Source organism: Pan troglodytes, chromosome 6, assembly GCF_028858775.2.
Source record: "Pan troglodytes isolate AG18354 chromosome 6, NHGRI_mPanTro3-v2.0_pri, whole genome shotgun sequence".
NCBI lineage: Eukaryota > Metazoa > Chordata > Mammalia > Primates > Hominidae > Pan > Pan troglodytes.
In genome coordinates, this window is record NC_072404.2 from 128,418,794 (window position 1) to 128,440,880 (window position 22,087).

The window sequence follows — 22,087 nt, forward strand, 5'->3', positions numbered from 1 at the left end:
GAGGATTATGTAAAAACAGGGCAGCTTCTTTTTGGAGTATATCTTAGAGTCAGAACTGGAGGAAAAGGGAAATCTCCCTAAGGGAGGCAAGTGCCACTGTTTCCAAAAGAAGGTAAGAGAAATGTTGCGTGGTCAAAGGTATTAATGACAACTACACTCATTTATCTATATGTGTAGAAAATATACTTGAAACTTTTGATTGGAATCCAACATGTCTGTGGAACAAATGAGATTTAGGAGGAAGAGGTGGGCATCACAAAACTTCTTGCCTGTGTTTCATCCCACTTGCTTCAAAATTGTGTTATTTCAATCATTCTCTCTTCTCTCTAGCATTTTCAAGTTATGCTGCCTCTGTGGCATGGCCCTCTCTCTTTGCCCTATTCTTTCTACTTAATATCTTATTGCCTCCACAAAGCTTCATTGTAATTATTTGCATTATTTTTGTTAGACACTTTGAGTGAAAAGAAGCAATGTCTTGGGGTTTTCATTCCCCCGCGTCCACATCATTTTCCAAACCCTGCAATCTGCTACAGTTTTTGCAAAAAGTTACTCTTTTGAAGGTTTTACTGATCTCTTTCTCTGCCCTACCATTAAAAAAAAAGTATCTACCAGGAACTCTCAACAAAGGGATAGTCAAGAACCAGAGAAATAAATTCCTTGTCACATCAAACTAGTAGGACTGCAGAAGGTGAAAATCTGAAGAATCAAAGTGGGGACCATGGACCACTTGCAGTATCATCACCTGGGGTACTTGTTAAAGAGCAAATTTCTGGGCCTCACTCACACCTCCTGAGTCAGAATATCTGAGAATGAGTCTTGGAATCCACATTTGTGCAAGCTTTCCAGGTGATTCTTTTGTGCACATTGATGTGAACACAAAGAAACAACCCCTTAAACTAGGAGCTGAATAAGGATCAAGAAAAACAGGATGGAGTTATGAGTAGGTCAAGAGCTAATTAGGAATTTTCATCAGGGATCCTCCCCGATAACACCTCTGTCCCACCAATGACATTCCTGTTGGGTATTATCTGAGATATCTCGCTACACTAAAGACGGCTCTTGAAGGGATAGAATTAATTGAAAGAAAATTTGGAAGTTGTCATGAAGGTTGGTAAAAATAGGTGCTAATTAGAAGAGAAAGTTTTTATGTCTTTTCTTAGCCTCAGATGAGCAGGTAATCAATTGTCTTGCAGATATATTTGTAAATAGACATCTGGGTAAAACTATTTGGTAGTTTAAGACTTAGGAGACAGATTTGGATTGAACATTGAGAGTTGAGATTCATAAATGTATAGCTGCTTGAGGCCATGGCATAGGTGAGAACTCCCAGGAAAGTGTGTGGGAATAAATAGTGCCTGGTAGAGAGTCCCAGTGACACTGCTGTATGAATGGCAGGTGGGAGAAGAAGAGTCAACTGGATGGCGAGCGAAGCCAAACAATCAGGGATGAGAGCCACTGCAGAAGGGTTGGAGGAAATGCCAGGAAGTGTGGAGTGGACAGTGTGAAATGTTACAGAGAGATCGGGTACTAACACAGTTGAAAATAATTTATTGGGCTTGGTATTAGATCTTTAACAAGGGTAGTTTCAGTGGTCTGCCAGAGCAAGACACAGATTTTAGTAAATTGAAGGAAAAGTAGATGAGAAAATGAAGTCAGAATACAGACAACTCTTCCAGAAGTTTGAGGGAGAGAAATAAGGTGTGACAAACAGGAAGAAGGGAGGTGGATTTTAAGATGTGGCATGAGTATTACAGGCCATAAACAGGGAGCCCAAGGGGAGGGAGGTGGCAGGAAAGAGGGGCTAATTGTTGTAGCAAGGTCCCAACAAGGAGAGCACAAGGGGGAAGGGAGAGCCTTTTGTAGGAACTGGCTTTTTCATTTTGATGTAGAACAAAGAAAACAAGAATGTGTGTGGCGGAAGTACATTTTCAGGGAGTCTGAAGGGTGGGGAATGGAAACAGAAGATACCTGAGATTATGATCTCACCTTGTGTCTTTACTAGGTGTCACTATACTTCTATGATGTGAACAAAGACATTTCAATTTACTGGAAAGTACTTGATTGAGTTCTTTTCTTCCTCATCCTCACCACTGGAATGATATAAAGAACCTTTTGTGGAGATTCTGCCATGATTTTAGTCACATAGCCTTAGCATGTGATAATGTAATCCGGAAGCTGGTATAATACGCAGCAAAATATGGACATAATTATTCTGCATATTTTCTTGGGAGGAAAAGTATTAAGCAGGCATACCTGAAGCATCCTTTAAATTTTATTTTGAAGAATTTATTGCATTGGGAATTAAGTTTTATGTGGGGGAAAGAGCATTAATATTGAACCAACTAAAGAGTTAATATTTTAGTAGAGTGGGTCGGAGTAATTTCTTTTTTCACTGAGTAACCATCAGACATTTGAGAGACTGACGACACGTCTCAGACTCCTCCAGGTGACCCAGAGCTTGAAGTTGAACCAGACTAATTTCTCCCTGCAACGGAAAGGATGACTGACCATCTTTATTTAGGTAAAAGGCAGAGTGTGATGCCCTTCATGGGGCAGAATTTCAGCAACTAAATTTTTTATTAAATGTGTGTAACTGCTATTTTATTATCAATTTATTGTATAGAGATTGACTGCTTGATGTAAAGGCAGAAGAAGCTGTAGAGATAGCATTGTCCATGTTGGCCCCTCTATCTTTCTGTTTCTTTCTCTCGTAGGCAAAAGAAACACACAACTAAGTTGTATTGTTCAGAGAAAAAAAAAGAAAAAAGAGAAAGAAAGAGAAAAAGGAAGGAAGAAAGGAACTGCATTTAGGCCAGATAGGATTATCTTCTTAATCATGCTAATGTGAATTACTTTTAATAGGATTAAGTCTCTTGGGTCTAGAGTAATAGAAAGAATCATCTTGGCTATTTAAACAGAAGGTACCTAAGTGGTGTATAATGATTCTAAGTAATATTAGCATTCTATAGGTAAAGCAGTTGCTGGACATAATTAAAAGTCTCCATTCAGAATTGAAAATTATGTTCATATTTAATATTTAATTAAATTTTTTTAATGTCAAATTAGTCTTTTTGAGACATACTAGGAATCTTTGGGTAAAATGTGTACACAAGGCATCCCGTGCAGTGTGACACATTGAAGCACACTGTTCATGAATCATTTTTCAATAGGGACTTGAAAATAGATTCGAAATTCATTGGATGTTAGTATAATAAGAATTTAGAACCTGATGAAATTGATATTTCAAAATATCAGAGAAAATACAAATAATAAATGGTGTTGAGATAATTGACTATTTGGGGAAATATTATTTCTTTACCTTATTTAAGACAAGAGTTTCCTGATAAAATAAACATTATACATAAATAAAAATACAGGTCACTATTAATACAATCTTGGGGTGACAAAGACCTTTCTAAGCGCAATTACCATGATTCCCAAGTCAGAAATCATAAAGAAGATAAAAAGATTTAACCATATAAACTGAAAGTTTCTGCCATCAAATACTGTAAAAACTTTGGATATACATCTAGGCTGAGAAAGAATATTTGCATTGTTTACAAGAGGGTTAATATTGTTAGTATGTAAAGAGCTTTTTAAAAAAGAACAAATCAACACCCCCCCCCCAACCAAGCAAATCATTCTAACAGGAAAATGGGCAAACATCAAAAATAAGCAAATTATTTACAAAAAAACCCAAATTGCCAAAAACAAGACGCCATTATTCACCTTTCAAATGACAGGAGTGAAATAGTTAATGATACCAAAAGGTGTCATATTAGTGTAGTGTCAAAGTGAGGGGAACCAGACCTGCTCATACAGTGCTGGGGATATTAGTGTGTGGCCACATTGTGATATGTGGCCCATGTCCTCGTTCAACGGAGCACTTGTTGAGCTAGCTGCTGGAACTGTCTTATCTGCAGGGATTCAGAGATGGCCTCAGTGGAAGAAATGGGGATGTATAAATCCCTAGTCGTTTCAGCCCAATTCAGGACAATTCTGAAGAACCAGTCTAGTTTCAGAGTTCCCCATGGAGTCAGCTGAGAGTTATTGTTGAGCTTTCATTGTGGCTGCACTGCTGCCTCTGCTCAATCCTTCCTTCCACAGAAGTTGATTCTAAGAGCTCTCTTTAATAAACATCTACTACACTAACTTCCATTTCAGAATTTGCTGCCTAAGGAAGCAAATCTGCTACAATTGTAAATTTCTATAACTTTCTTGTTTTGAGGGCAAACTAGTTATGGGCATCAAAATATTTAGACATAGCTTGCCGTTTGATTCAGCAATGGGGTTCTAAATATTCGTTATGAAAAAAAGCACAGATGTATCTCCTAGAAAATTCATTGTAGCACAGTTGATTATACATTATATATCCTAGAATGTTCATTGTAGCACAGTTGATTAACTGTACAGATAACTTAGGTGGCCAGATGTTGGATATTGGCAAGATTGTTTCAACCATACAATCACCATGAGGACATGAAAAATGATACTTTGGAAGAATACTTAATAAAGTAGAAAAACACTTATAATATGTAGAAATAACAGGTTTCCAAGAAGTGTATTCATCCTAATCTATTTTTTCAAAGTATGTATGAGTGCATACAAAAAAGAAAATATAATAAAATGTTATTGGTTTTCTCTGAGAAGTAGGGTTATATATCATTTTAATTTTTGTGGTCTCTGAATCTTCTACATTTTCAGCAATAATTAGCAATGTCTTATAAATTTAGAGGAAAAGCCTGTATATTTTATTTTTTAAAAACTCTGTCTTAAACTCATGAGAACTCATATAGAAATTGCTTTGATACTGATTTATTTTGTTTTATGCAGGGCACTCTTCAGAAACACACTTTTCTTTGGCAGCCTGTTAGTAATAACTTTCAAGGGAATGCCCTGCTCCCTTATTAAATGTACCATGCATGTGAGTTTCTCTTTTGTAATGCACAGTGCATCTATACTCCAGTCTGAGGTCTACTAGATCCTTGGAGCTGACCAGAGGCAGGGGTGGAGGAGTAAAGAGGGGAACTGAAAAGTAGGGTCTCAGACTTCCCCCATCCCATCTTTAGTCATAGCAGCTGTACTTTTATGTTTTACATGTCTAGTTTCTCAGTAAGCTGGGATAGTTTTCCCTGGCTTAAAGCTGTTTGAATGACAGTTTTCTATGGTCTATCAGTTCTGTCCCTTGCAGTTACTTGGATCACTCTGGAGTAAATATTTGGACTGTATTAATTTAGCTACCCTGAGAAATATCTTCAATGAATTATGCTTTAATATGCAATTTATAAGAGGGATGAAATGAAAAATAGTTAATGAAAAACATTTTTATATTTTTTCAGAATCACTTTGAATGGGTCCATTATGTTATTATCTAATCTCCCATTTGTATAAGAAGGCATGTAGAAAATTTCTCATGGAACTTAGGATGAGAAAAAGATTTTTCCCCCTAGTGCAATTGACATGAGATTTTTAAATTTCCCCCTAGTGCAATTGACATGAGATTTTTTAACCAAGAAGAGCTAAACATCCATTAAGTTTCCATTTTTGCATTGCCTATGAGGACGCTCAGAGTCAAATTCAGTGCTCAATTTTTAGTAATTATCTTATTTTTCAACTACTATCCTGCAAATATCTTTCTATTTCATGGTTGTGATCTCTATTTTCATATTTAATCACCTGTTTACTTGTGATCTACTTTTATTGTAAGCTGTCCTAAATCTTTTGACAATTAAATGGAGTATGTATTACAAATGATAATTTAAGCTGTCATAGAGAATCTTACAAATGCCTTGTCAAATATGACCCATCTATAATTTCAACTAACTTGTTCATTGTTTGAATGCAAATATTGCTATAGATCTTTGGTTAATACTGTTTCATTTTACATATTAGATCATTCTCTCTCCCCACTCCTCACTCCCCACCATCATCACCATAGATAGGTGTGCTTGAATTACAAAGGTTCTGTATGCCTCCTTTGCACATAGGCTGCTTACTCTAGAGCAGATATGTCCCTTAAACATTTGCTTTTCTCCTCAGGGATAAACCAGGGGAAAGTGGTTTTCATCATGCACAGGGAAAGTTTATAACAGAAATGTGATGCAGAAAAATGTTTTCCTAAGTTTCCAAATTTCACTGGACAGAAAACAAGGGTGTGTGTGTGTGTGTGTGTGTGCGCACATGTATATAAATATTAAATTTCCCTCTTCAGGGGAAATTAATTTTTGCAATTCACTGTTGTATGCAATCTCAAGTGTAGAACATTTCCATAGGAAATGAATGATTCATTTCAATTACAGTGAAAGGCATTTTACAAGTCAAAAACCTATCCAGACAGGAACCTGTTAAGAGAGTATTTTCTAATTGATATTCCAAAATAGTGGAGTAAAAGCGTGTTTTTCATTACTCTGTTGGTGAATACCATCTCTGTGTTTTTTCTGGAATTAGTGGGCAGCTTCTTTTGATATAATTAGGTGCTAAAATCTGGGAAAAGAGATTTTTTCTCCCACTTTGGTCCTCTAATGGGGGATTGCAACATTCTGCGGTTGTGTGAAAAGCATGCAATTGGCTGCTTGAGCGGGATCCTTGGATCCTACTGATGGAGTGATTATGGTGCCAAAGTGTTCTTTTTGAAGTCCTGGTATTGACTCCAACATTTCCTGTGGAAACTGAAGGCCTGGAAATGGTGGGAGATTTAAGAAAAAGTAGATCTACACAGAATATTATAAAATAGATAAACATTATTTTCCCTTTTCTTATTGGAACTAGTCAAGCAGCTTAGAGTAAATACGGTTTGCTATTTAGTCCTTCTGCCTTAAAGTCTTTGTTTATTCTCGTTTTTCCATAAATATTTGTGGAATACCTATTTGCACTGGGGATGCAATGGTGAACAAAAAAGACATTTTCCCCTTCACTTGCCATGGTGAACATTAGAGTCTAATGCAGAGGAGCAGGAATTAAACAGTTTTTACAAATGCATATGTGGGTCAGAAGTGTGATATTTTGAAAGTTCCAGGAATCCTACATAAATTGGGCGCAAAGGTGGTAGTGGGAAGTTAGCTCAAACATGAAGGTGAGTAGGTGAGAAGTGAGAGGGAGAGCATTTTAGGCTCATTGTGCTTGGACTTAATAATCTCTTTTACTGAATGCCATGTAAGGGGCACCTTTGAAATTACCACGAAGATGACAAAATGAAAAATTATTTAATAAAATGAAAATAAAAATAAAATTTTTCATATCACCCTCTATTATACTTGTAGCAATAGTTTCAAAGGTGATGATATTTTATGTCTAATATTTACTTTAATCTTTTTGGTTTTTTTTTTATTATACTTTAAATTCTGGGATACATGTGCAGAACATGCAGGTTTGTTACATAGGTATACATGTGCCATGGTGGTCTGCTGCACCCATCAGCCCATCATCTACATTAGGTATTTCTCCTAATACTATCCCTTCCCTATCACCCCAGCTACCAGCAGGTCCCAGTGTGTGATTTTCCCTTCCATGTGTCCATGTGTTCTCATTGTTCAACTCCCACTTATAAGTGAGAACATGCAGTGTTTGGTTTTCTGTTCCTGTGTTAGTTTGCTGAGAATGATGGTTTCCAGCTTCATCCATGTCCCTGCAAAGGACATGAACTCATCCTTTTTTATGGCTGTGTAGTATTCCATGGCGAATATGTGCCACATTTTCTTTATCCAGTCTATCACTGATGGGAATTTGGGTTGGTTCCCAGTCTTTGCTATTGTGAATGGTGCTGTAATAAACATATGTGTGCATGCGTCTTTATAGCAGCATGCTTTATAATTCTTTGGGTATACCCAGTAATGGGATTGCTGGGTCAAATGGTATTTCTGGTTCTAGATCCTTGAGGAGTCACCACACTGTCTTCCACAATGGCTGAACCAATTTACGCTCCCACCAACAGTGTAAAAGCGTTCCTATTTCTCCACATCCTCTCCAGCACCTGTTGTTTCCTGACATTTTGATTCTAACTGGGGTGAGATGGTATCTTATTGTGGTTTTGATTTGCGTTTCTCTAATGACCAGTGATGATGAGCTTTTTTCCATGTTTGTTGGCTGCATAAATGCCTTCTTTTGAGAAGTGTCTGTTCATATCCTTTGCCCACTTTTTGATGGGGTTGTTTTTTTCTTGTAAATTTGTTTAAGTTCCTTGTAAATCCTAGATATTAGCCCTTTGTCAGATGGATAGATTGCAAAAATTTTCTCCCATTCTGTAGGTTGCCTGTTCACTCTGATGATAGTTTCTTTTGCTGTGCAGAAGCTCTTTAGTATAATTAGATCCCATTTGTCAATTTTGGCTTTTGTTGCCGTTGCTTTTGGTGTTTTTTTTTTTTTTTTAGTCATGAAGTCTTTGCCTATGCCTATGTCCTGAATGGTATTGCCTAGGTTTTCTTCTAGAGTTTTTATGGTTTTAGGTCTTATGTTTAAGTCTTTAATCCATCTTGAGCTAATTTTTGTATAAGATGCAAGGAAGGGGTCCAGTTTCAGTTTTCTGCCTATGGCTAGACAGTTTCCCCAACACCATTTATTAAATAGGGAATCCTTTCCCCATTTCTTGTTTTTGTCAGCTGTGTCAAAGATCAGATGGTTGTAGAAGTGTGGCATTATTTCTGAGGGCTCTGTTCTGTTCCATTGGTCTATATATCTGTTTTGGTATCAGTACCATGCTGTTTTTGTTACTGTAGCCTTGTAGTATAGTTTGAAATCAGGTAGCATGATGCCTCCAGCTTTGTTCTTTTTCCTTAGGATTATCTTGGCTATACAGGCTCTTTTTTGGTTCCATATGAAATTTAAAGTAGTATTTTCTAATTCTGTGAAGAAAGTCAATGGTAGCTTGATAGTAATTTGAATCTACAAATTACTTCGGGCATTATGGCCATTTTCACAATATTGATTCTTCCTATCCATGAGCATGGAATGTTTTCCCATTTATTTGTGTCCTCTCTCATTTCCTTGAGCAGTGGTTTGTAGTTCTCCTTGAAGAGGTTCTTCACATCCCTTGTAAGTTGTATTCCTAGGTATTTTATTCTCTTTGTAGCAATTGTGAATAGGCTTTCACTCATGATTTGGCTCTCTGTTTGTCTATTATTGGTGTATAGGAATGCTTGTGATTTTTGTACATTGATTTTGTATCCTGAGACTTTGCTGAAGTTGCTTATCAGCTTAAGAAGCTTTTCTTGGGCTGAGATGATGGGGTTTTCTAGATATAGGATCATGTCATCTGCAAACAGAGACAGTTTGACTTCCTCTCTTCCTACTTGAATACTCTTTATTTCTTTCTCTTGCCCAGTTGCCCTGGCCAGAACTTCCAATACTATGTTGAATAGGAGTGGTGAGAGAGGGCATCCTTTTCTTGTGCTGGTTTTCAAAGGGAATGTTTCCAGCTTTTGCCCATTCAGTATGATATTGGCTGTGGGTTTGTCATAAATAGCTCTTATTATTTTGAGATATGTTCCATCAATGCCTAATTTATTGGGAGTTTTTAGCATGAAGGGGTGTTGAATTTTATTGAAGGCCTTTTCTGCATCTATGGAGATAAACGTGGTTTTTGTCATTGGTTCTGTTAATTTGATGGATTACATTTCTTGGTTTGCATATTTTGAACCAGCCTTGCATCCCAGGGATGAAGCCGACTTGATTGTGGTGGATAAGCTTTTTGACGTGCTGCTGGATTCGGTTTGCTAGTATTTTATTGAGGATTTTCACACCAATGTTCATCAGGGATATTGGCCTGAAATTTTCCTTGGTTGTTGTGTCTCTGCCAGGTTTTGGTATCAGGATGATGCTGGCCTCATAAAATGAGTTAGGGAGGAGTTCCTCTTTTTCTATTGTTTGGAATAGTTTCAGAAGGAATGGTAGCAGCTCCTCTTTGTACCTCTGGTAGAATTCGGCTGTGAATTCGTCTGGTCTTGGGCTTTTTTTTGGGTGGTAGGCTATTAATTACTGCCTCAATTTCAGAACTTGTTATTGGTCTACTCAGTGATTCAGCTTCTTCCTGGTTTAGTCTTGGGATGGTGTAGGTGTCCAGGAATTATACATTTCTTCTAGATTTTCTAGTTTGTTTGCATAGAGGTGATTATAATATTCTGTGATGGTAGTTTGTATTTATGTCGGATCAGTGGTGACATCTCCTTTATTATTTTTTATTGTGACTATTTGATTCTTCTCTCTTTCCTTCTTTATTAGTCTGGCTAGTGGTCTATCTATTTTGTTAATCTTTTCAAAAAACCACCTCCTGGATTCATTGATTTTTTGAAGGGTTTTTTGTGTCTCTATTTCTTTCAGTGCTGCTCTGATCTTAGTGATTTCTTGTCTTCTGCTAACTTTTGAATTTGTTTGCTCTTGCTTCTCTAGTTCTTTTAATTGCAATGTTAGGGTATCAATTTTAGATCCTTCCTACTTTCTCCAGTGGGCATTTAGTGCTATAAATTTCCCTCTAAACACTGCGTTACCTGTGTCCCAGAGATTCTAGTATGTTGTGTCTTTGTTCTCATTGGTTTCAAAGAACTTATTTATTTCTGCCTTTATTTTGTTATGTACCCAGTAGTCATCCAGGAGCAGGTCATTCAGTTTCCATCTAGTTGTGCAGTTTTAAGTGAGTTTCTTAATCCTGAGTTCTAATTTGATTACACTGTGGTCTGAGAGACTGTTTGTTATGATTTCCATTCTTTTGCATTTGCTGAGGAGTGTTTTACTTTCAATTATGTGTTCAATTTTAGAAAAAATGTGATGTGGTGCTGAGAAGAATGTATATTCTGTTGATTTGAGGTGGAAAGTTCTGTAGATGTCTATTAGGTCCTCTTGGTCCCAAGCTGAGTTCAAGTCCTGAATATCCTTGTTAATTTTCTGTCTTGCTGATCTGTCTAGTATTGACAGTGGGGTGTTAAAGTCTCCCACTATTATTGTGTGGGAGTCTAAATCTCTTTGTCTAAGAACTTGTTTTATGAATCTAGGTGCTCCTGTACTGGGTGCATATATATTTAGGTAGTTAGCTCTTCCTGTTGCATTGGTCACTTTACCATTATGTAATGCCCTTCTTTGTCTTTTTCGATCTTTGTTGGTTTAAAATCTGTTTTATCAGAGACTAGGATTGCAAACCCAGCTTTTTTTTTTTTTTTTTGCTTTCCATTTGCTTGGTAAATATTCCTCCATCCCTTTATTTTGAGTTTATGTTTGTCTTTGCATGTGAGATGGGTGTCCTGAATACAGCAGAACGATGGGTCTTGACTCTTTATCCAATTTGCCAGTGTGTATTTTCTAATTGGGTCATTTAGCCTGTTTACATTTAAGGTTAGTATTGTTATGTGTGAATTTGATCCTGTCAATTTGATGCTAGCTGGTTATTTTGCCGGTTAGTTGATGCAGTTTCTTTATAGTGTTGATGGTCTTTACAATTTGGTATGTTTTTGCAGTGGCTGGTACTGGTTTTTCCTTTCCATATTTAGTGCTTCCTTCAAGAGCTCTTGTAAAGCAGGCCTGGTGGTGACAAAATGTCTCAGCATTTGCTTGTCTGTAAAGGATTTTATTTCTCTTTTGCTTATGAAGCTTAGTTTGGCTGGATATGAAATTCTGGGTTAAATCTTTTCCTTAAGAATGTTGAATATTGTCCCTCACTCTCTTCTGGCTTGTAGGGTTTCTGCAGAGAGACTCACTGTTAGTCTGATGGGCTTCCCTTTGTGGGTAACTCGACCTTTCTCTATGGCTGCCCTTAACATTTTTTCCTTCATTTCAACGTTGGTGAATCTGACAATTATGTGTCTTGGTGTTACTCTTCTTGAGGAGTATCTTTGTGGTGTTCTCTGTATTTCCTGAATTTGGTTGTTGGCCTGTCTTGCTAGGTTGGGGAAGTTCTCCTGGATAATATCCCAAAGAGTGTTTTCCAACTTGGTTCCATTCTCCCCATCACTTTCAGGTACAGCAATCAAACGTAGGTTTGGTCTTTTCACATAGTCCCATATTTCTTGGAGGCTTTGTTTGTTCCTTTTCATTCTTTTTTCTCTAATCTTGTTTTCATGCTTTATATCATTAAGTTGATCTTCAATCTCTGGTATCCTTTCTTCCGCTTGATCAATTCGGCTATTGATACTAGTGTGTGCTTCACAAATTTCTCATGCTGTGTTTTTCAGCTTCATCAGGTCATTTATGTTCTTCTTTAAACTGGTTATTCTAGTTAGCAATTCCTCTAACCTTTTTTCAAGGTTCTTAGCTTCCGCACATTGGGTTAGAACATGCTCCTTTAGCTCGGAGGAGTTTGTTATTACCCACCTTCTAAAGCCTACTTCTGTCAATTCATCAAATTCATTCTTTGTCCAGTTTTGTTCCTTGCTGGTGAGGAGTTGTGATCCTTTGGAGGAGAAGAGGCATTCTGGTTTTTGGAATTTTCAGCCTTTTTGTGCTGGTTTGCCTCATCTTCGTGGATTTATTTACCTTTGGTCTTTGATGTAGTTGACCTTCGGATGGAGTTTTTGTGTGGACATCCTTTTTGTTGATGTTAATGCTATTCCTTTCTGTTTGTTAGTTTTCCTTCTAACAGTCAGGTCCCTCTGCTGCAGATCTGCTGCAGTTTGCTGGCAGTCCACTCCAGACCCTGTTTGACTGGGTATCACCAGCAGAGGCTGCAGAACAGCAAAGATTGCTGGCTGTTCCTTCCTCTGGAAGATTTGTCCCATTGGGGCACCTGCCAGATGCAAGCCAGAGCTCTCCTGTATGAGGTGTCTGTCGACCCCTGCTGGGAGCTGTCTCCCAGTCAGGAGGCACAGGGATCCGGGACCCATTTGAGGAGGCAGTCTGTCCCTTAGCAGAGCTCAAGTGCTGTGCTGGGAGATCTGCTGCTCTCTTCAGAGCCAGCAGGCAGGAACATTTAACTCTGCTGAAGCTGCACCCACAGCCACCCCTTTCCCCAGGTGCTCTGTCCTAGGGTGATGGGAGTTTTATCTATCACATTTTTGTTATTATTTTGTGGTATTCTAAAGGGCAAGTCTTTTTATCATTAAATTCTTAGAACTTACTTTTGAGGACTTCTTTGGAAAATCAAAGGCATAAACGGTATTTTTCTGGATTGTTAAAAACCCTGACATTTTGAATGTTGTCAACTTTTCTTGAAGGATTATTAGGCGAAGACTTTTCTAGAACTGATTTCTTTTCTCCTAGGACTATCACATATCCTATCTTTGAGAAACATCTTCAGTAAAGAACCATTTGTCTTCAATAACTTTTAGATCTTGACATGTTTTAATTGCAGTTCATCAACCTTGCATTGATTGTCTTATGGCCTAAGGCTGAACTCCTCTATCAGCCTTGCAGAGAGAACATCTCAGGAATTCAGCATGGAATGGTAATATTTGTCTTGTGGATTATCATATTACAAATTTGCCTTACTTTGCATTATTCGCACTTCTACACTTCACACTTGAATGACTTGTATACAGTCATTTTAGTAGACAGTTATATGCACACAGGTTGTATTTATGCATATATGAATGTCTAAGCATCCATACAAACTACAAAAACTGCAGTCAGTTATCCAGAGGCTTTGTCTGCAAGAGGCCAAACATGCAGTAGTTCACCATTACTACTTCTTCCCCAGTGTTTGAAACTGTGAGGCAATATCAAGACCACACAGTTCTTAGGGAGATTGAATCTCATAGCTCCAGTCCACCAATGTTATGCGGGGACTGTTATAGATTGAAGCATATTCTCTCAAGGTTTGTATGTTGAAGTACCCCAGTACCTCACAATATGACCTTATTTGGAAAAAGTGTCCTTGCAGATGTAACTAGTTGAGATGAGGTCACAGTGGGATAGGGTGGAGCTCTAATATGACTCATGTCCTTATAAAATGGGGAGATTTGGACACACACACCACACACACACACACGGAGAACACCATGTGAAGATGAAGGCAGAGGCAGAGATGGGGTAATGCTTTTACAGGACAAAGAATACCAAAGATTGCCAATAGACCACCAGAAGCTAGGCAAGAAGTGTGGAACAGCTTTTCCCTCACAGGTTTTAGAAGGAACCAACCTGGCCAACACCTTGATCTCTCAGACTTATATGCTCTAGACCAATGAGATAATACCTTGCTTTTATTTAAGCCACCCAGTTTGTGATCCTTTGTTATATGACCTAATTTCAATGACCCCCATTTCAGTTGGTCCACCAGGACTAATCAAGTCTCCAAACCTTTTAATTAAGAAAAATTCACCCACATAACAGCTCACTGATTGGAATTTTCAGCTTCCCTCTTGCCTGTGACACTCAGTACCTCCTCTTCCTCTTATGGTACCTGTATTTATTCCACTTCAGCTCTTTCCACACCTGCTCTATCCTACTACTTCTCCTTCTTGTCCTCTGCGAGTTTCTGCAGTATACTTTGCAAAAGCCCTTCAATCTTCTCTGAGTATTTCTTCTGCTTTTTCCACTTCAAATAAATACTGGTGTTTTTATCCTCACTATTGGAATATATATATTTTGAAATCCATTAGCATGAAATAATGTTCTGTGGGTCTGGAAGGTCTTTCTCCACTTTCTTCTTTTCCCTCATGCCTACTGCTTCTGTTCTTCCCTTTCATGATCTCCAAGTCATAGACTCCCCACTATTGTCTAGGCCATCCATGTGACTTGTGTTACGTGACTTTGTGCATTCACTTGCGTTCTTAACCATGCCAGACTTCTTGGTATGTCTCTTCAATATTTTTTGTGGCATCCTAAAATTCTTTGCAGTCTTGACTTTGTGACATGTTTTAGTTAATGATAACTTTAATCACATTGCCTGTTTCTCTGTTCTAACTTTGTTGAATAAAGTGACAAAATGGCACTGTTGGGTCCCATATCCTCTCATGTTATCAATCTCAGCTGGGCCCTTGCTATTGCAGAGCTGTTATGGCATTTCTATTCAGTTCTGTTTTCCTGTCTACCAAATATGACTTAGGTCCTGGTAGATTATTTTTTCTTCCAGACTGGTGAAGTTGAGCCTACATGACATAGCGCCCTTAGTGTCTAAAGATGGAAATCATTGCATTCCTTCCACAACAAAAACAACAACAAAAAAAACCCACCTCTGCTCTTTGTATTCCTCATAATTATCTATGCAGTCAGCCCTTGCAAACCTTCAAATTTGAACCCAAATTTACTTTTCTGAAAATATTTTCAACATATATATTGGACTACAATTTAAATAGAATATAAGCCATACCCCAAATATGCTTTAAATTTTCCCAGCTTCATGCCTCTACTATTTCATTCTTCTGAATGCTGCTATTTTTTACTCCCAATTTTGCCTATATCAAATAATTTCCTAGACCCAACTCAAATGCTACGTTTCCATCAAGCTACTCCTGATCTCCCGGCTGGTTATAATTTTTTTTCCCTTTTATGACATAGTTCCTATAAGTACTATAACAATTATTATTATAATGTACACATTCACCTTTGCTATGTTAATTGATTCTAAGCTTCTTTGTGGAAGGCATACAATCTTATTATTCTTTCTATCTCCTATTCTTTTATGTTCCCTACATATAATATAAAATAAATGGGTTAAATAAATAAATAATTTTAGAATGACTTTTGAGTAGTTATAGCCAAATAAGTATGTGCATACTTAATTTTTCATTCAGATATCTGGAGATATTTAAGCATAGTAATATCAGCATTGAAATGTCATTTTTTAAAAAAGAGATGATAGAATAATATTTTAAAACAAAGCAAAACCCAAACCCAAACCAAGCAAACACAAAAACACTATGGAATCTAACATATACAGCTCAACATTTTATAACTATTGTGCTTTAGTTTTCCTTACTGTAAAGGATTTCCTAATTCAAAGGAAAATTTTGAGGATAAATGAGAAAACAGGTCTGTGTCTTTCTCTGTATGTAGATGAGTAAAGGTGCACAAATCTGCCAAAAGTGTGTACTTTTTTGGTGTGTTTTTCTAGGATACGTTTTGTAGATTTACTCTGAATACCATTTATTGTTTCCCAGACGATTTTCAATGTAGGCATTCTTTGCCTTTATTCTGTCTGCATCTAGATGCGCTCCCATAATTCTGAAAAATGCAAATACAAAGCCAGGAGGATAAATTCTGTACTTCTCTGTTCTGTAACCTCAAAAAAGCAACAATGCATAAAATGCTGTCACTTGGGAACACAGAAAGACATTCATGCTTAGCATTCTGTTCTACTTTTTTTAAAACACAGCGATGGCTGCTGTATCTAGTGCTTTACATATCTTTTCTGAGGTAGGCCTGAGAATTGCTAGTGTACCTCTCCCCACTTCATCCTAGCTCTCCTTATGTCTTTCAATCCTTCTGCTTATAACTTCTCTCTTATTCTTGCTGCCTAATTGGGTTGAAAGATGGAATTAGAGGACCTATGAAGAAGTTTGTTTGGGTTGTAATACTTTTTATTTTTTTGTAGTCTTCGAGCCATACATTGTTGACATGATAACGACTTCTGTTGTTAATGAATACAGCATGTGCTTTTTGAATTCCAGAAACCTAAATTTGAATTCCAGTTCCACCATTTATCCCCAGTGACTTTGAGCAAACTGATCAAACTCTCTCAACTTCAATTTTCTTATCTTTAAAAAGCAGACAATAACATTTGTTTTACAGGGGGGCTGTTGGGAGTTTTAGATAAAATTGTGTATGTAAAGCACGCAGCACAGTGCCTGGAACATAGTTGCTGCTTAATAATTGGTGGATATTATTCTGCTTCTACGTAGGGAACATATGATAACAACTTTCATTTAAATACTGCAATTTTAATTGACCATAAAGTCTGTTTTCATAATAGCGATGGTTCATAACTATGAACCAAGCTTACCCCATGTCTCCTCCACCACTTTGCCCTCCAACTCCAACTTACTTTTGAAAGATGCTTTCTTTAGGAAGATGGGGACATGCTTTTGATTTCATGGCCACTGCAAGTAGAGTGGGGAGGGGACAAAAATCTTTCTGTTCTAAACAGTTCTTATACAACTTCTCAATTTTCCACTGTCTTTTTGTCTTCTATCTCCCCAGGATATTAATGCTGAGAAAAAACTAACTTTAGTGCAACACACAGAAACAGCATCAACTATAAAGTTCTGGACAAAGAAAAATGTAATTTCTCCCACACCAAAGCCTTGGTTCCACTCAGGATTGGGCATCATCATAGACTACCTCCTTGGAAGAGGAGAAGAGCTACTTAGTAACTCTCTTGAGAAAAATCTCAGGTACCGTAATCTGTTTTACGAGGTGATTGACTCTATAAAATTTTCAGGAGAAGATTTTCTTTTTCATTTGTTAGAAATGAAGTTTTTGCAGGACAACTATGCTTCAAATCACTTAAGGGGGCACTATAGAGTTTTATACAGATTAAAAGTCAGAATCTGAAGGCCAAAAAAAGTCTCAGCCTGATAAAAGGTTTTGTGATTAAAGACATAGAGGAATTGCGAACAAAATTTGAAAGATTTGGGGGTAAGGGGTATAGTTTCAAACTACCCAGCATGGGGGTAAACCAAATTAAAAATACCTTTGTTCTCTTCTGGGCCTTCTAGTCACACTTGCTGTACCTGCCATGGTTTGAACATATCTCAAGTAGATATGATTTTGGAACGGAATTTCAAAAACCCAGCTTTCCAATAGAGCTTCCCATCACATTTTATAGGAGTAAAATGTGGCCACCAAACCTCAACTCATTATCCAGGGAATGTCACAAGCAAGGTTGGGCTCCAAGTCCTTACCAAGCACTGGATAAATATCATAAAATACATTAAAATTATCAGATCGTCATGTTATGTTAATTTAAATGGCAGATCTTTTTAGAAACCACTGTTTGAACCTATGTGTAATTAATCATTTAAAAAATAAATACTATCCATATATATTCTTATATATGTACAGAAAATACTTGAAAGGTAACCAAGAAACTGTTAAGAATGATTTCCATTGGGGTTTGGCTGAAAAAGAGAATTTTACTTTTTATTTTATACTCTTGTATTGTTTGACGTCTTACTCTGTCCCTGAATATATACACATACAAGTATACACTAGTTTATGAAAATTACGTACATAATATGGTCTGTAGTATAAATAAATTCAAAGCAAACATCATATATATTATATATCCCTGTTATTCAAAGTCTTCACTTACCCTACCTTGTGGAATATTCCAGACTATATAATGCTTTTGCTGCACATGTCACCCTGGTTTCTTTCTCCCTCTCTTTCTTTGTGGCTCATTCACTTTTGTTTACAAAATTTCTTTTTTGCCCCCTAATGTAGAACAGTTTACCTCTCTCTCTCTCTCTTTCTCTGTTTGAATAGGATTGACCCAACTTCAGATCTCATCTTCTTTAAGTGGCTTATTAAGTATTTTATTAAACAATAGATAAGTATTACCTCTAATAATAAAAATATATTTTTAAATAGAAAGGTTATGAATAGTTTTGTGGAAAGTGAAACATAAGAAGAGGCTTCTGGGCAGTGTGCAGCGGCTCATGCCTGTAATACCAACACATTGGGAGGCCGAGGTGGTTAGATCACCTGATGTAGGGAGTTTGAGACCAGCCTGACCAACATGGTGAAACTTCATCTCTACTAAAAAATACCAAAAATTAGCCAGGCGTGTGGTGGGGGCCTGTAATCCCAGCTACTCAGGAGGCTGAGGCAGGAGAATCACTTTAACTTGGGAGGCAGAGGTTGCAGTGAGCCCAGATCATGCCATTGCACTCCAGCCTGGGCAACAAGAGTGAAACTCTGTCTCAAAAAAAAAAAAAAAAAAGGCTTCTGGAATATCAGAAGTTTTGTGGCAGCTGTGTTGGAGTCCAGGTTTGATGGTGCTAATTAGAGAAGAGAAGAACCACATCTTAGAAGAGCTGCTTTACTGGACAGAATATTAAAGCAGGAACTCTAGCCCACAGGATAAGGCATACAACTAGTTACTGCAGCTGGAGTACAAATGGGTACAATTAGTCTTTAGAAATTTTTTAGAAACCCAGTTACTGATGCAAATTTATTATCAGGGTAAAAATTTTGTGATAAGAATCAGGAGCTAGCTCCTGTGTTTCCCAATCTTGGATGCAAATTGGAATCATGTGGGAAGCTTTGACACCCGTGAGTTCAGATTCCCACCCCAGATTCAGATTTAGTCTGTCTGGGGTGTAAGCTGGGTGTGGGGCTTACCTAGAAGTCTCTATTATTCAGCCAACATTTAGAACCACTGTGCCGGGATGAATTAGTGCCAAATCACCTAAGTGAGATGAATCTCAGAAGCTGAGACTGCAGATGAGTGTCCAGTGAGCTCAGCAGTGAGGAGAGAGCTGGGGAGGTGAATGGGTAAGAGAGCCAGATACATTATTGAAACTGGGGGTAAGAGGGTCCAAATGTCTTCAACAGATTTTGAGCCTCATTAGAGGTGAACTGGAGTTAAGGCTAGAACCCAGACCACGTGTTCTCCCTCATTTTACCTCATCCTCTGTCAGTGCATCATACCATTTAGTTTCAACAATCTCAGCTCTCTCCAAATCTCTATCACCTTCTTATAGCTACTGGTTGATCGTCCTTTCTCCCGTTTTGCTGTAATACCCTCATTTAGTTATATAAAGTGCTTCAAGAGTTCATATGCAACAGAGTGGAAATTAAGCTCAAGCAAGTGGTCAGAGTGAAGTATGGTAACACTTTTTCTTGGCTTTGACAGTTCTTACAAGATTAGGAAGAATAAATGCAAAAATTGCCATTAAATCGTCTTGTCCTTGGCTAAGGAATATGACACACCTTTATGGTCTTTGCATAATTATGTTTCCTAAAATTATAATGTACATAAATTAGAAAGAAAAACAGCAAAAGACCAGAATTTATGTTTGTCCAATTGGCAAACTCTTCAGTTTTTACCTTTATGTATTTATAACTTAGCATTAAAAGATTTAGTGACTTATTTCACTTTTACTTTCCAGCAAAATAGTATGGAAAAGAGCCAAAATGGATATTTGATATTTTCATAACAAACAGAAATTTCATTAGACCATTAGGTTGATTATGTATATGAGATGTCTTCACAAAGTTCATAGAAAATGCATGTTATGAAAAAACTAGGCATAGGTTTCATTTTCTTGCATCAAAATAAACTCTTACTCTTATGATGTATTATACCATATATGAACAGAATCGAGTTTGAGGCACTAAGGTAAATAAAACATCGGTTTGAAAAGAGCCCCCTCTCAGAGCAAAATTATTACGCTAAAATTGAGGCAAGAACAAACATTACATTTATGGTGAAGCTTAGATGTAAAAATGGCAAAATCATTGATGCTTTACAAAAATTTTGTGAGGACAATGCCCCAATGAAGTCAGCAGTTTACAAATGGATAACTCATTTTAGGAAGAGATGAGATGACATTAAAGATGAAGCCTGTAGTGGCCGATCATCCACATCAATTTGGGAAGAGAAAATGAATCTAATTTGTGTCCAATTTGAAGCAGACTGATGATTAACAGCACAAACAGCAGTCAACACCGTAGATATCTCATTTGGTTCAGCTTACACAATCCTGACTGCAAAATTACAGTTGAGCAAACTTTCCATTTGATGGGTGCCAAGGCCATGGTACCTGGATCAGCTGCAGACAAGAGCAGAGCTTTCCAGGGAAATTTCAAACAAGTAGCATCAAGAGCCTGAAGCCTTTCTTCAAAGAATCGTAACAGGAAATCAAACAGGGCTTTACCAGTATGATTCTGAATATAGAGCACAATCAAAGCAATGTCTACCAAGAGGTGAAGGTGGTCCAGGCAAAGCAAAAGCAGGCTGGTCCAGAGCAAAGGTAATGACAACAGTTTTTTGGGGATACTCAAGGCATTTTGCTGGTTGACTTTCTGGAGGGATAAAGAATGATATTATCTGCTTATTATGAGAATGTGTTGACACAGCTAAAATTTCAGCAGAAAAACACCCAGTAAAGCTTCGCTAGGAAGTTTCCACCTCCAACAATGCTCCTGCTCATTCTTCTTGTCAAATAAGGACAATTTCGCAAGAGTTTCAATCATTAGCATCTACCTTACCATCCTGATATGGCTCCTTCTGACTTCCTTTTGTTTTCTAATACTAAAAAATCTTTAAAGGACACCCATTTTTTTCAGTTAATAATGTAAAAAAGACTTTATTGACATGATTAACTTCCCAGGACCCACAGTTCTTTCAAAATGGACTACATGGCTGATATCATCACTTATAAGTGTCTTAAACATGATGGAGCTTATGTTGAGAAGTAAAGCTTATATTCTTATTTTATGTTTTAATTCAATTTTTCCACAAACGTTTTGAAGTCCCCTCATACTTATGGTACTGTTTTTATTGGAATGAATGTGCAGTGTTTTCCTGTTTCCTTATTGCCTCTTTAATTGCAAACTTTCCCAAGGTTGTGTAAATAGCTCAGTCACTTTTTATTTTAAAAAGATTAATAGCCATTATTTTATAGAATTGTATTTATGTGCATCCAATTAAATGATAATTTCCATTTTTGTTATTGAATACTTATCTATTATTTTCTGTCATTTAATGTGACCTTAGATTTCAAATTATTAGTTATTTTAAAATAAATGCTATGCACTGTCGGAATTGTCTTATCTTCTCCAAAAATTTAAATTGCTTTCTTAAATCTGTTTTGAAGCACATAGAGCAAAATTGGTTACATGAAATTTGTGGTTTGCTTATTGGAATTAAATGCAGCTAACTAGTTATAGCACAATCTGCTGATTCCGTTCATGCTGGGTCTATGAATAGGAAGTATAAAATTTGTGTTAGATAAGAGTCAGTGGATTTAGTACCCATGAATGAAGCCAGGTTGGCAAACTTTGAATGATGCCAGATGGACATAGGAGATTTTATTTTTTATTTTAATGGACAGAATAGAGAAGCAGGTGCTACAGGACTACTCTCAGGGTGCTGCAGGGAATTTGGCTCCCATTTCCATTCTAGACTTATTTTTTTGTTGGAAACAGCTAAGGACTAGGGGTTGAAGGAAGAGGGGTGAATGACCACCAGATGGGAATTCCTGTGATATGAATTACTACTGTTAAC

General features: G+C 37.2%; 1 long non-coding RNA gene across 5 annotated transcripts in view; it reads left to right on the forward strand.

Annotated features, from left to right (window-relative positions):
• The first annotated feature begins 13,862 nt into the window (after positions 1–13,862).
• Positions 13,863–22,087, forward strand: part of LOC134810558 (uncharacterized) — a 90,372-nt gene continuing 82,147 nt past the window's right edge. For all 5 annotated transcript variants that reach the window (XR_010158943.1, XR_010158946.1, XR_010158945.1 and 2 more), the window contains exons 1-2: positions 13,863–13,944; positions 17,053–17,246. This is a non-coding gene — a long non-coding RNA (uncharacterized LOC134810558). The remainder of the gene's footprint in view (positions 13,945–17,052; positions 17,247–22,087) is intronic.